Raw genomic sequence first — 12,329 nt, 5'->3', positions numbered from 1 at the left:
CATACATTAAATGATTTAGCAAGAGAACTATCAAGTACGAATAATAGGAAGAATTTAAAGCCTTAAATGTGCTAGAAAATGCCCAAATTTTGGGTTTTTAAGAATGAAGTATCGATACTTAAAGAACAAGTATTATACATATAAGTTAGAATGCCTCAGGAAGCATTGTATGTAGAAAGTATAGATACTTTCTAGAAAAGTATCTACACATTTAATCCAAAAAGCATTTTGGCTGGAAAGTATCGATACCCATGGAGAAGGCAATGATACTTAAGATACAAGACACTTTGATTTCACTGTTTTGTTGGCTTTTCACTAGGTTTTAAGCCTTCATTTGAATCCAAATGATTATGTGACTTGGATTTCAACTTAATTCATGAGAAATGATATTGAACATCATTTAAATCATTTTAAAGGAAATATGATGATTAATTGTGAAATTCATGTGTATTGCAAATTACGATTGATTGAGAAAACACTTTCTCATGGCTTGTCCCTTTTTCGCATTTACTTATTGAGTCTTTGTGACTCACCTATTAGTTTCCCTGATTTTTTTTTTAGATCAGTAGCTTACTTGGTTTACCACTTGTGGAGGAATAGCTCAACTTGTGCTTGGTAGGTGTGATAGTGCCTTCCTTTAAAGCCTTCCATGTGTCGTACACTTCATAGTGTGTCAAGTATTGGGTTATTTTATATATGTGATGATGATGTAACTATGTAATAATTAAGAATACTTTGTTTATGATACTCATGAATGAGTTATTGATGTTAAACACCAAAAAAGGTGTAAAAAACATGCATAACCAATGGTAATGAAGCCATATATGGATTGAGCACCATGGCATGTATTGTTAGATTTATCACACAAGTGCACGTATTGTTAACAAATAATATAATGGTAAATAGAGTGTTGAATCTCATAAAGAATTATACCAACTTTTACCAAATAATAAAATGGTCACAACGTAGTCTTCTTCAAACAACTAAAATAAAGTGACAAACTAAAGTAAAAGTAAAACTAAATAATAGCTAAACTGAATCTAAAAGATGATGGCAAATCTTAACTAGAAAAATTAATCAATAAATAAGCCTAGGATTTCAATATCCCTTAACACTTCATTTGAATTTTGTTTCTCTCTCTCTTGACTTACTACATGGTTTGAGTTACTAATCTAGAGTTCTTAAATTATTTATAAGTCTCTTATGATGTTCTTATAAAAACATTTATTCTAACCAATTCACTATATTCCTATAAGAATTGCTATAAAGACAAACTTATTAAGCCCAGGCTCTAATCTTGGCTACATAAGAAATATAAGTATATTCCTAGCTTATACACAAATCAAATTACCCAATCAATTAAGTGAATTTGAACTTATGCTATCCCATCCATAGCCTACACTAAACTCCTTTTTCCAAGTCGCGTTTCAGGTTCCAGATCAATTTAATTGGTGATCAAGTAATCAGGAGCATTAAATGCAAGATTGGAATAGACAATTTGTATTCCATTAATCATAAGCAAGAAAGAAATTAAAAGTCCAACCTACATGTTGAGTTTAATTACAATCCTAGATAAAGAAAATTAGTTCATAATGAATAATAAAAACATAATTCAAAGAAGTTTAATCATCAATAACAATTCAATAAAATCCAAGAAGAAATAGAGAAGAAATAAAACTAAAGATTATCAGGTTTTCAATTTTCAATTTGCTAAGGTTTTTCTTCACTTTCTGGTGTGCTTGATGGCTTTTCTTCTTTAGAGAACCCCTAGCTTAATTCTGTCTTTCAATTACTTCAAAAGTACCTTTTACTAGCCTCCAAAAAACCTAATTTTTATAAAGCTAGGAAAAGCCTTTTGTTGAGATAATAGTTCGTCGTCGTGATCTCACTTTCCTGATGCTGCCTTTGTTGTATTTTTTTTCTGTATCTTCCTTCTAGCACTATAGTCTCACTTCTTCTGGCACCATGATGCCACACTTGCTGCCTCCACTGTGCACTCAATCAACTTATGATGCAATTTTCTCCTTGATCTGGGTTGAATTGAGCAAAATGCTAAACATAAAAGTTGTAGCCCTATCTTTTATCTTTCAAATGAATTAAAATTTGCATCAACTGAACTTTTAGAATGAGAATTATGGTTAAAATACTAAAAGATGTATGAGAGAAGCACTAGCCATTCATGCACTTTTTTTCGATGATTGAAGCCTTTTCGTTTGTATACCTACAAATACATAAAACTAAATCAATACTAACTAAACTAAAAGCAATTTAACATAAAACCAAAATAAAACAACTGAATATGATTTAAACTAAACTAAGAAAAAAAAACTAAAAACGCCTAATTTCGAATCTAAATCTCAAGAACTTAGCCAATTTAATACTCAAAATGTGACAAAATAAGTCTAAGAAATAGAGTTATCATACCCTCAAACTTAAGATTTTGCTAGTCTTCGAGCAAAAACATAAAAGAAAACAAAACATAAAAACTAAAATAGTGTAAATGAAGAAAACACTTAAATAATGAACACAAATATATAAAGATGACAACTAGCTAGAGACAAGTTGCATCCAGCCAATAATCTCCCATAATTTTTTCAAAAGTTATCGTAAAATCTCAACTCAAAGTAAAACATAGGTGCCATCCAAATTCACGTTTCAATTCAAATACAATCATTCTTGAATGGATTTCTATGTGTATATTCTTTTTACAAAGAATATCATGAAATTCAGATAAGTTTATGCTTATGCAAATTTGAATTGGTGCAAGAATCTCATAGGTTTGTTTTTCATCTTTCTTTCCACTAATGTAGAGTAATACGAAGTCAAGGATCATTATGAGTTTTTTTTAGCTTGTAATGAATGGCTAGGGTATAGGTAAGATATAAGACATTGATGTGGCTCAAATCACCTTAAGCACATAATCATTCTAGGACCTTTTTAGAGCTCAAATCATTCTCAATGTAATCCCTTTACTTGACTTCAACTTTTTCCTTTGTCCAACACTTTGTTCTTTTTTTTTCTTTTCTTTGTCTTTTTTTGTTTTTTTTTCATCCCAAATCTACAACCCCCAAATTACTTCTTTTTAATATAGATAATGGGGTGAACACTGAGCACAATTGAATTTTTCAACAACTCCACACTTTCTCCCTTACTCATTAGTTAGCTCAATACACTTTTTAAAATGATTAAGATACTTCAGAGTGAGGGATGCAAAATTGGAAACTTATTTATTGGCTAGGCTAAACAATTATGTGTTTGACAAAGAAAAGGTAAAATTACGCTTAATGGGGCATAATAGGGATAAAAATAAATCAAGGTAGGCTTCAAAAGGCTGAAACAGTCCAAAGATGACCTAATTCATCTCATTAACTGAGTATTGCCAAGGATTTCGCCTCAAGAAAGAATCAAACAAATTCTAGAATTTATGACATAAACTTTCACTAGATATGTAGAACAATTCTAATCAAAAATATCAAGTTCTTAATTTATGGAAATCATATCCTAAAAACGATATTAAACAAAAGAATTTAATACAACTTAAACAATGTCCATATTTACCAAAAGAAAAAGATAACCTAGATAACTAAGTTCTTATCATTGGATAGGGAAATCGTTAGAAATTCGACACAACAAAACTCTAGACTATAAAATCTTAAAACTTAAATAAAAAAACTACACTAAAGAAACTAAATAAGCTCAAAAATACAAATGACCAAAAACATAGTGCAAAAGATAAAACCATAACTCGAAAAGATCAAACCTCCCCCCAAACTTAAGTCCAACATTGTCTTTAATGTGAAAAATAGAAAAAAAGTAAAAAATACTCCCTTAGTATTTGTAGGAATACAGAGAGACTCTACTCTTCTTCTTCTTCATCTTCCTTATTGTCAGTTATGCTGGTGAGAGGTTCTGGTAATGTAGGAAAGTTGTCCATGTCCATCCCCATATGGTATGCACAAGCATGGAACATCTATTCCCTTGCCCGATTACACTCCACTTGATACGACATTTGTTACATGTTTTGGAGCTATAGATATTCCATTCTTAAAACCAATGTCAGATTCTGAGATCGAGGCCAAGTAGCTTGAGGGCAGGGTGTAAAGGAAAAGCTTTCACCACTAGCCAAGGGTTCAGTGTGTAAAAATCTATAGTGGGCCTAGGATGCAACGGTTCCTCACTCTTGCCCTAATTTACACTAGCTCCCCCACACAATGCCATAATCAAAATTAGGAACCACAGACCTTTTCGTGTCAAATGGGTAGTGTGCACGATGGCATTAAAGATAAGCTGGCCAATGTTAATGGATTTACCTGTAACAATGGCATAGATAAGGATGGTCTTTTCCCTCGTAACATCATTGGTCTATGTGAATAGAAATGTCTCGGCCTCTATAAAGTACAACCACACTTTAATCTCCTTATTCATAGTATTGGCTTTGAAGGAAACGAATTCACCTTTTGATATCTTCCATTGTGTACCCTCTTCACAAAGCTATAAGATTATCTCATTCCAAGCTTGTTGCTTTTTCAAATATTGCCCATATCTATCATGCTTAATGCTAAGAGTCTCATAGAATTCTTTAATAGCATGGCTGCTAAAGGGTACCTATGGACCTCGTACAAAAGCTACACCATTAGTATGTTCAAAAGCATTGACATAGAATTCTCTTACCATAGGGATGATTGTTGCCCCAGTTAGGCATAAGAGTTCTGCTAATGTCTTCCCTCATTCATGTCATGTATCCCTTTATGGTGTACTTAAGGAACATCAATACCTTTTTTCTTGTATGGCCACTTTGTTGACAAGGGAATTGTTGTGTCTAGCAGCAGCATCTGCGGACGCAAACTAGGTTCCATTGAAAGAACTACTTGAGTTGCCTCTTGCTCATTTTGGTGCCATACTCAAAATTCTAGCACTAATTTACAACAACAACCAAAAAAAAGCAAATCATAACAAATTTGCAACAACTACATGCCACCCAAAATCCCTCAACAACTATATCACAATTATATCTTGCTTAAACTTCCAATCTTTCAACTAATTGTAGTGGTAATACCCCTCAACTAATAAAAAATTAACACAATTAAACCAAAAATTATGTCACGCCCAAATCACAATTCTCAATAAATTCAACTAACACAATATTATCTAATACACATTTATCTCAAATGGCATGAACTTCCATAAAAACTAACAACTAACTAAAATATTTCTGAATAAATCTCAAATTCTTCAATATTGCCAGAAATCTTCTAAGAAAGAGAGAACTTACTTGAAAAATTTTAGCAAAAACTTGTTTGTTGAAGGTTTGATGGAGATTGGGTAAAGGTTTTGTGAGTTTGGATGCAAGATTTGGAAGCTTTTATAGTGGGAATGTTATAAAACCTGAAAGAAACAGAGTTTGTGATGGAGGAGGATAGAAAATCTAAGAAAATTTAGGGCCAGGGCTATTAGAACTAAAAAGAGGGTTTATATGGAAAATTTGAGAGCCAAATGACATCGTAGCACTAAGCTTTCTAGCATCACGACGTTGAGGATTTTGTTTCTTAGGGGGGGAGGGCTTAACCATGCCAGGCCAGTGCCTTATGCTCTACATTGTTTTCCTAAATCACAACGTCGTAGCACTGTGTTTGCTATTTCTTTCCTTTTTTTTAAGCCCTGCAAAAGAAAATAAAAATTATAAAAGAAAAAAAAATAAAAAAGGTACATTCGAAAAAGGAATATAAGTTCTAAAAACTTAAGTTGCCTCTCAAGAAGAGCTTGATTTATAATTGTCGACTTGACTTCTTCATAACCATTTGGCATTGACTAGGGTGATTGATGGTTTTTGGCAATTTATTTTACCTTCTCAATAGTGCTTGAGATGCCTACCATTCATTGTAAATGTCTTATTCGGGCCTTCTTCGAATACTTCTATTGCTCCGTAAAGGAATACTTTCATGACAATGAAAGGTAACAAGCATGTAGACTTAATTTTTTGTCAAATAGTCTCAAACCATAGTTATAAAGTAAGACATGCTGACCTGGTTCAAAGTGTCGCTCAATGATTTTCTTGTCATGCCATATTCTAGTCTTTTCCTTCTAAAGCTTGTCATTCTAATAAGCTTGAAGACAAAATTCATCCATTTCATTCAATTGCAAGAGACATTTCTCACTAACTGCTTAGAGATCAAAATTTAGCTTCTTGATAGCCTAGTATGCATTGTGCTTCAACTCCACTAGAAGGTGACATGTTTTCCCAAACACCAATCTATAGAAAGACATATCTATTGGAGTTTTATAAGCAGCTTTATATGCCCACAGCGCATCATCGAAACTCTTGGGCCAATCTTTTTTAGATGGGCACATAGTTTTCTTCAAAATTTTCTTGATTTCTCTATTGGACACTTCTGTTTGGCCACATGTATGTAGAAGATAGGCAGTTGCAATCTTATGTTTGACTCCATATTTTCAAAGTAGTGCTTTAAAGTACTTGTTGCAAAAGTGGCTACCCTCATCATTAACCATTGCTTTTGGTGTGCCAAATCGAGTGAAGATGTTTTTTTATCAAGAATTTTAACACCACCTTGGAGTCATTCATAGGAAAAGCCTCTGCTTCGACCCATTTTGATACACAATCAATAGCAACCAGAATATAATGATTATTGAATGAAGATATAAAGGGACCCATAAAGCCAATACACTACAAATCAAAGATCTCCACTTTAAGGATGTTGTTGAGAGCCATATAATGTCTCTGTAATATGTTGCCCATTTGTTGACATCTATCACATTTTGAACCAAAATAAAGAGCATCTTTAAATAAAGTAAGCCAATACAAACCTGATTGTAGTTCTTTTGTTGCAATTTTGCTTCCTCTAAAGTGTCCTCCATAGGTTGAAGGATGGCAGTGCTGAAGTATGTCATTAATGTTTTCTTCTAGAATACACTTTCTAAGAATTTGATTTGTACATTGTTTAAACAAGAAGGGCTCATCTCACACATAATACTTGACATCATATATAAACTTCTTTCTTTAATGACAACTCAAGTATGAAGGAAAAACATTACTTATAATACAGTTCACATAATTAGCATACCATGGTAGTCTTTTCTGACAACATGTAGTAGTTGTTGATTTGGAAAAGTCTCATTGATGAACTTGAATCTTTTGCTTGTGCTCTACTCTCCAATCTTGATAAATGGTCTGCCATTTGATTTTCTGTGCCTTTTATATCTCGAATCTTCAAGTCAAATTCTTTTAGTAGAAGTACCTATCTTATCAAGCGTGGTTTGGTATCCTTCTTATCCATCAAATACTTGATTGTTGAATGATCACTGTAAAGAATCACCTTAGTGCCAATAATATAAAAATGAAATTTATCAAATCCAAACACAACAGCTAGTATCTCCTTCTTAGTGGTAATGTAGTTCATCTAGGTCTTTGTCAATGTCTTACTAGCATAGTACATTGAATGAAAATTTTTCCTTTGCTGCTGGCCTAAATTGTAACCATTGCAAAATTAGTTGCATCATGCTTAAGCTTAAATGGAAGATTTCGTGTGAAATGGAACTTCTTATGAATTGAACACAGAGATATTTGTTCAAAGAAGAAAGCAAATTCATATAGTGATATGATTTAGTCCATATCTCTCCAACATATATGTAGCCAATTATATTATTCTAAACTAATGTGATTCCAAGCTTGCATTGAGATGTATGTATGTAGAATCATGTAATATTTAAAAGAGTTTGAATATTACTTTTGCAAAGGATCTTGGATTTAGTGGGAGCATGATGGCACTAAGAAGGAGCTTTTTTAGTATTTCATGGTTACATTGGAATCTAACTCTTAAGATTTTTCATATAGATGCATAATCATATGTGTGAGAACTCCATGGATTTAGTAAGATACATTGGAGATGTATTATTCATATACGACGAATCTACTAAATATGTTTTTCGTTGGAGTTATACACTTTGTTCTATTAAATGGGATCCAAAGGGTTGGATTTAACAGAATGTAAAAGTGTACTTATCTCATACACATGAGGAGGTTAGTAGGAGTGAATATATATTCTTTAGTGATACAATTGCATGGGATGCAACGTGTATACAAAGAGAGTGACAAAATTTAAAAAGGGAGGATGGCACAATGAAAGGTGACAAAGGCATATGATGCATACAACAGAGTTTACTTGGAATGGTTCCAAAGAAAGAAAGATGACTTTGTTCATATATATAATCAAAGTCATATACAACCTATTGACGGCTCAAATAGAAGGATATTTAGATCATTAGTTCACGAAACTAATATTGGGTTCTAAACATTGTGAATGTAATAATGAATTGAAACAAATATTGATATTGTAAAATAAAAAACATACTTTCTACCATTAGATCACTAGGGTTGTTTCATGCAAAGTTAAACACCCTAAAAAAAAAAAAAAGTTTTTTACCTTTCCAAATGATATCGTAATCAAATAGAGTCCTTTTGGTGCTAAAAAATGTGAACACCTTCTTGTGTGAAAGAATCCCAGTCACTCAACCACTAGGCCTCCAATGTTGCACATGCGATAGCAACGGATCTTTCTTAAAGAGAGAGCTTTATGCCACGAGCTTGTGCTAGCAAGTGGATAATGATTTGTCCTATTTTTTATTTGATTTTTAGCAAAGAATCAATGGATAAGTTTTCTAAAAAAATCCTCTCAGGAGTGGCTACACTTAAGAGAAAAACTATTAGTTTTGTTTTTCTTTTTTTTTTTCTTTAGAAAAAAGTGCCTATAATGTGATATTTATATCTAGGTTTAATTTTTTTATTAGACTTATTAAAATTCGCAAATAAGTCTTTAATATTATAACAATTATAAGATTTAAATAATGCCTTACTAAACTCTTTTAATTAGGTTCCTAGTAGTTATAACCTAGAATTTGATTTAAGTCTAACTTAAATCATCACACTCTCAATTTAATCTAAATTGCAATCTTTGTGTGTGACCCATTAGGTTTCTAACATGTTGACAATGGAATTGAATTATAATTTTATTAAATAATTAATTTAAATGAATCATATTCAATTTTAAATTAACTAATTCAGTTTCATTGACAAAGATTGGCATTTACCAATGCATCTTGGCCACCTAATTATTCGGAGAGTCAAAGGATTCTTTGACAACCTTTCAGTGTACAGTTTATCAGTGTAATTCACTCTTGCAACATATATCCTAGAGATGATAAGAACTTGGTACAATGCCTATGCTTATTGACCTCTATATTTGTTCTTGCAATTAGATCATTAACTTTATGGAGACTTATGAATCTCGTCTAATAATCCTCTAATCACCTTGGTCAAGGATTTGATGAAGCTAATGTCAATCAAGAACTAATGAGATATTTTCCATTGAATCACTTAAGGTGATGATTCCTATCTTAGCTACTCATTTTCTTTCATATGCTTCATACTATACCTAAAAAAATTTTATTTTGGAATCCTTGGTTAGGCACTTATAGGGATAAAATCAAAGTATAGTGCTCCACAGACAAGACAATCTAGTGTCTCAACTCTAGGGAGTAGTTACACAATTGACACATGAGAAGTATTGCATAGACATTTGATTGAGGTACTGATTGTAATTTTCATGGGTGGTCATGTTCAGTGAACTTGCTTTCCCATGGCAAGCACCAACATGTGAGTTCCAAGTACCTCTATACTTCAACTTGTAAGAGCAGTTGCTTAGTTTACAAGTAAGTAACATAACATGTGTCGATCTTTGAGCACTAGTGATGCCTTGTCTTAATAATACAATGATCAGGAACTTTTAGGAACCATGCTTTAATGCATAAGGGTCTCATAATTGTATCCCAATACAATTCCTTTGCAAGGCATACATAATTCCATGGGCTTTATCTACATAAGTACAAAAAGTAAAGAAATTGCAAACTTTTGGATAAAGAACTACCCTAATGTTATTATGAATAAAAAAATATCATACATGAGTATCTCAAAATTGTAATTCTCATTGAACCACAGATTATCTTATAAGGCTCATACTACCAATCTCCCACTAGCACTAAAGCTAATTACCTATGTATCTAATACCAATGTTCTCAACATGATGATTATGATTCTGTTAAGATAGTGCTTTAGTGAGACTATCAACAATATTATCTTCAATGGGTATACACTCTATGCAAATGTTTCCTCTTTTAATCATCTCCTTGATCACGTGGCAACACCGTAAAACATGTTTAGATTTCTAATGAGACCTTGGTTCCTTTGCTTGTGCAATGGCTCCATTGTTATCACAATATAATGGTGTTGGATCAACAAAGCTAGGAAACACATCTAGTTCAATAACGAACTTTTTAATCCAAGTTGCTTCTATGACTACTTTAAATGAAGAGATGTATTTGCCTTGGTTATAGAATCCACAATCATCACTTGTTTGGAACTTTTCTAAATTACTGCATCTCCATTGAGTGTGAACACATATCCACTTTGCAACTTGCTATCATCTTTGTTAGTTTGAAAGCTTGCATCCGCATAACCCCTAACTTGGAGTTTGCCTCCTTCATAAACCAGAATAACATCCTTAGTTCTTTGTTAGTACTTCAAGATGTTTTTCACAACTATCTAGTGGCCTTCAGTAGGATTAGCTTTGTATCTGGTCATGACACTTAAAGCATAAGATACATTTGGTCTGCTGCAAAGCATCTCATGTTGGAGTAAGATCTTAGTGGATTAATGTGATTATGTAAAGTATGGATTTCAAAAATTTCTTTTATAAAGGAAGCAAGAAATCCAATTATACAAGTGGAAACACACATTATTATTATTGCAAGTCACATAATCACATTAAAAAAATAATAACCTATTAAGTAAGAAAAACCATACCTTTAATTTTGAGATTCGTATTTTTGAATACCACCATACCAAAGAATGATTTCTCGACCAAACAAGTTTACCTCTTATTCTTCAAGAATACTTTCAACTTGAACCTTGAGTGGACAAGGTGTGGAATGCAGGACAACAAGATGACAATCGATTTTATCTCTCTTTTCTATGGAAGAGCTTGGAGGAGGATAAGAGAAGTTATAGTTGAAACTTTTTCAAGAAAAAGTACGTTATAGTATTTTCTTCCAATCTTTTCTCTTTTTATTTAAACTCTTCCCTCAAAGGTTTAATAAAAAAAACACCTTTGAATCAATCTTGACCATCCATTTAGAGTTATAGATGCATCAAACATGTTCCATAATTATGAAAATTAAAATTAAAGGATAACTAATTTAATTCTTTAATTATCATTTAGAGTTCTTGATAAAATAAAACTCCTAATCAAATAATAACTCTTATTTTATCATTATCTATATTTATTTAAAAAGAGTTAATAATAAAAAAAAGAGTGATAGTCAAATATGGAGTCTCTTTTTATCAACATGGATGTCTAGATTCATTTTGCAAGAATCCTCTTAAAATTATCTTAATTTAAGACAACTCTTGTCTTTAATTAAGACAAAAGTATTTTATCTTGTCTAAATTGAGACAAATATGTTTTCTTGTCTAAATTAAGACAAAATATTTTTCTTGTCTTAAATGAAGCCAAACATATTTTCTTATCTAAATTAAGACCAAACATGTTTTCTTGTCTAAATTAGGACAAACATGTCAAAGCTGCCATATTTGTACACAATTTAATTAATCAAATTAAAACATGTATTACAACTTAACCAAGTTGAAATCTATGAAGCTAAGTGGGAATCTATTTGGACATAGATATTTCAAGCTCCAATAAACTTAGAATTATTCTTAATCTCACTAAAAATAATTCAAGCTTATTAACAATGAAATCACTCCACCATAGATTCATGGTTGCACTATTAGATTAACTATAATTACGAGAAATAATTCAATACTTGATATTAATTATTAGTTGTCCAATTCCAAAACTTATATTGTGAACCCTCAAAACCATCCAATGACAAAAGGTGAAATTACCGTTTCACCTTTTATGTCAAATTCATCCTTTAGTCTCAAATTTCATTTAATTAGTAATTCAATACTTCAGATCTAATCTTTTGAGTATCTAGATGTGATGAATAGCTAATTCATCAATCCACTAGGCCCAGATTAATCACTAATCTTCCTGAAATCACTAAAAGTGATGTTAATGCTATGAACTCCATTATTTGGATATATGTTCCCAGATGTTCATCTCATTTATAATCTCAAAATACGGAGTCTAGATCAAAGCTTTATAATGATCATTCACATGGTAAATCAAAGATTATAAGGAGAGTAAACACGAGTCCACTATCCATCAAGATTTCAGTTTTACTATAAGCAAATGCAT

This window comes from Theobroma umbraticum, unplaced genomic scaffold, assembly GCF_002168275.2.
Source record: "Theobroma umbraticum cultivar Fairchild unplaced genomic scaffold, ASM216827v3 scaffold_89.0, whole genome shotgun sequence".
Classification (NCBI taxonomy): Eukaryota; Viridiplantae; Streptophyta; class Magnoliopsida; order Malvales; family Malvaceae; genus Theobroma; species Theobroma umbraticum.
This window is presented reverse-complemented; position numbering follows the sequence as displayed.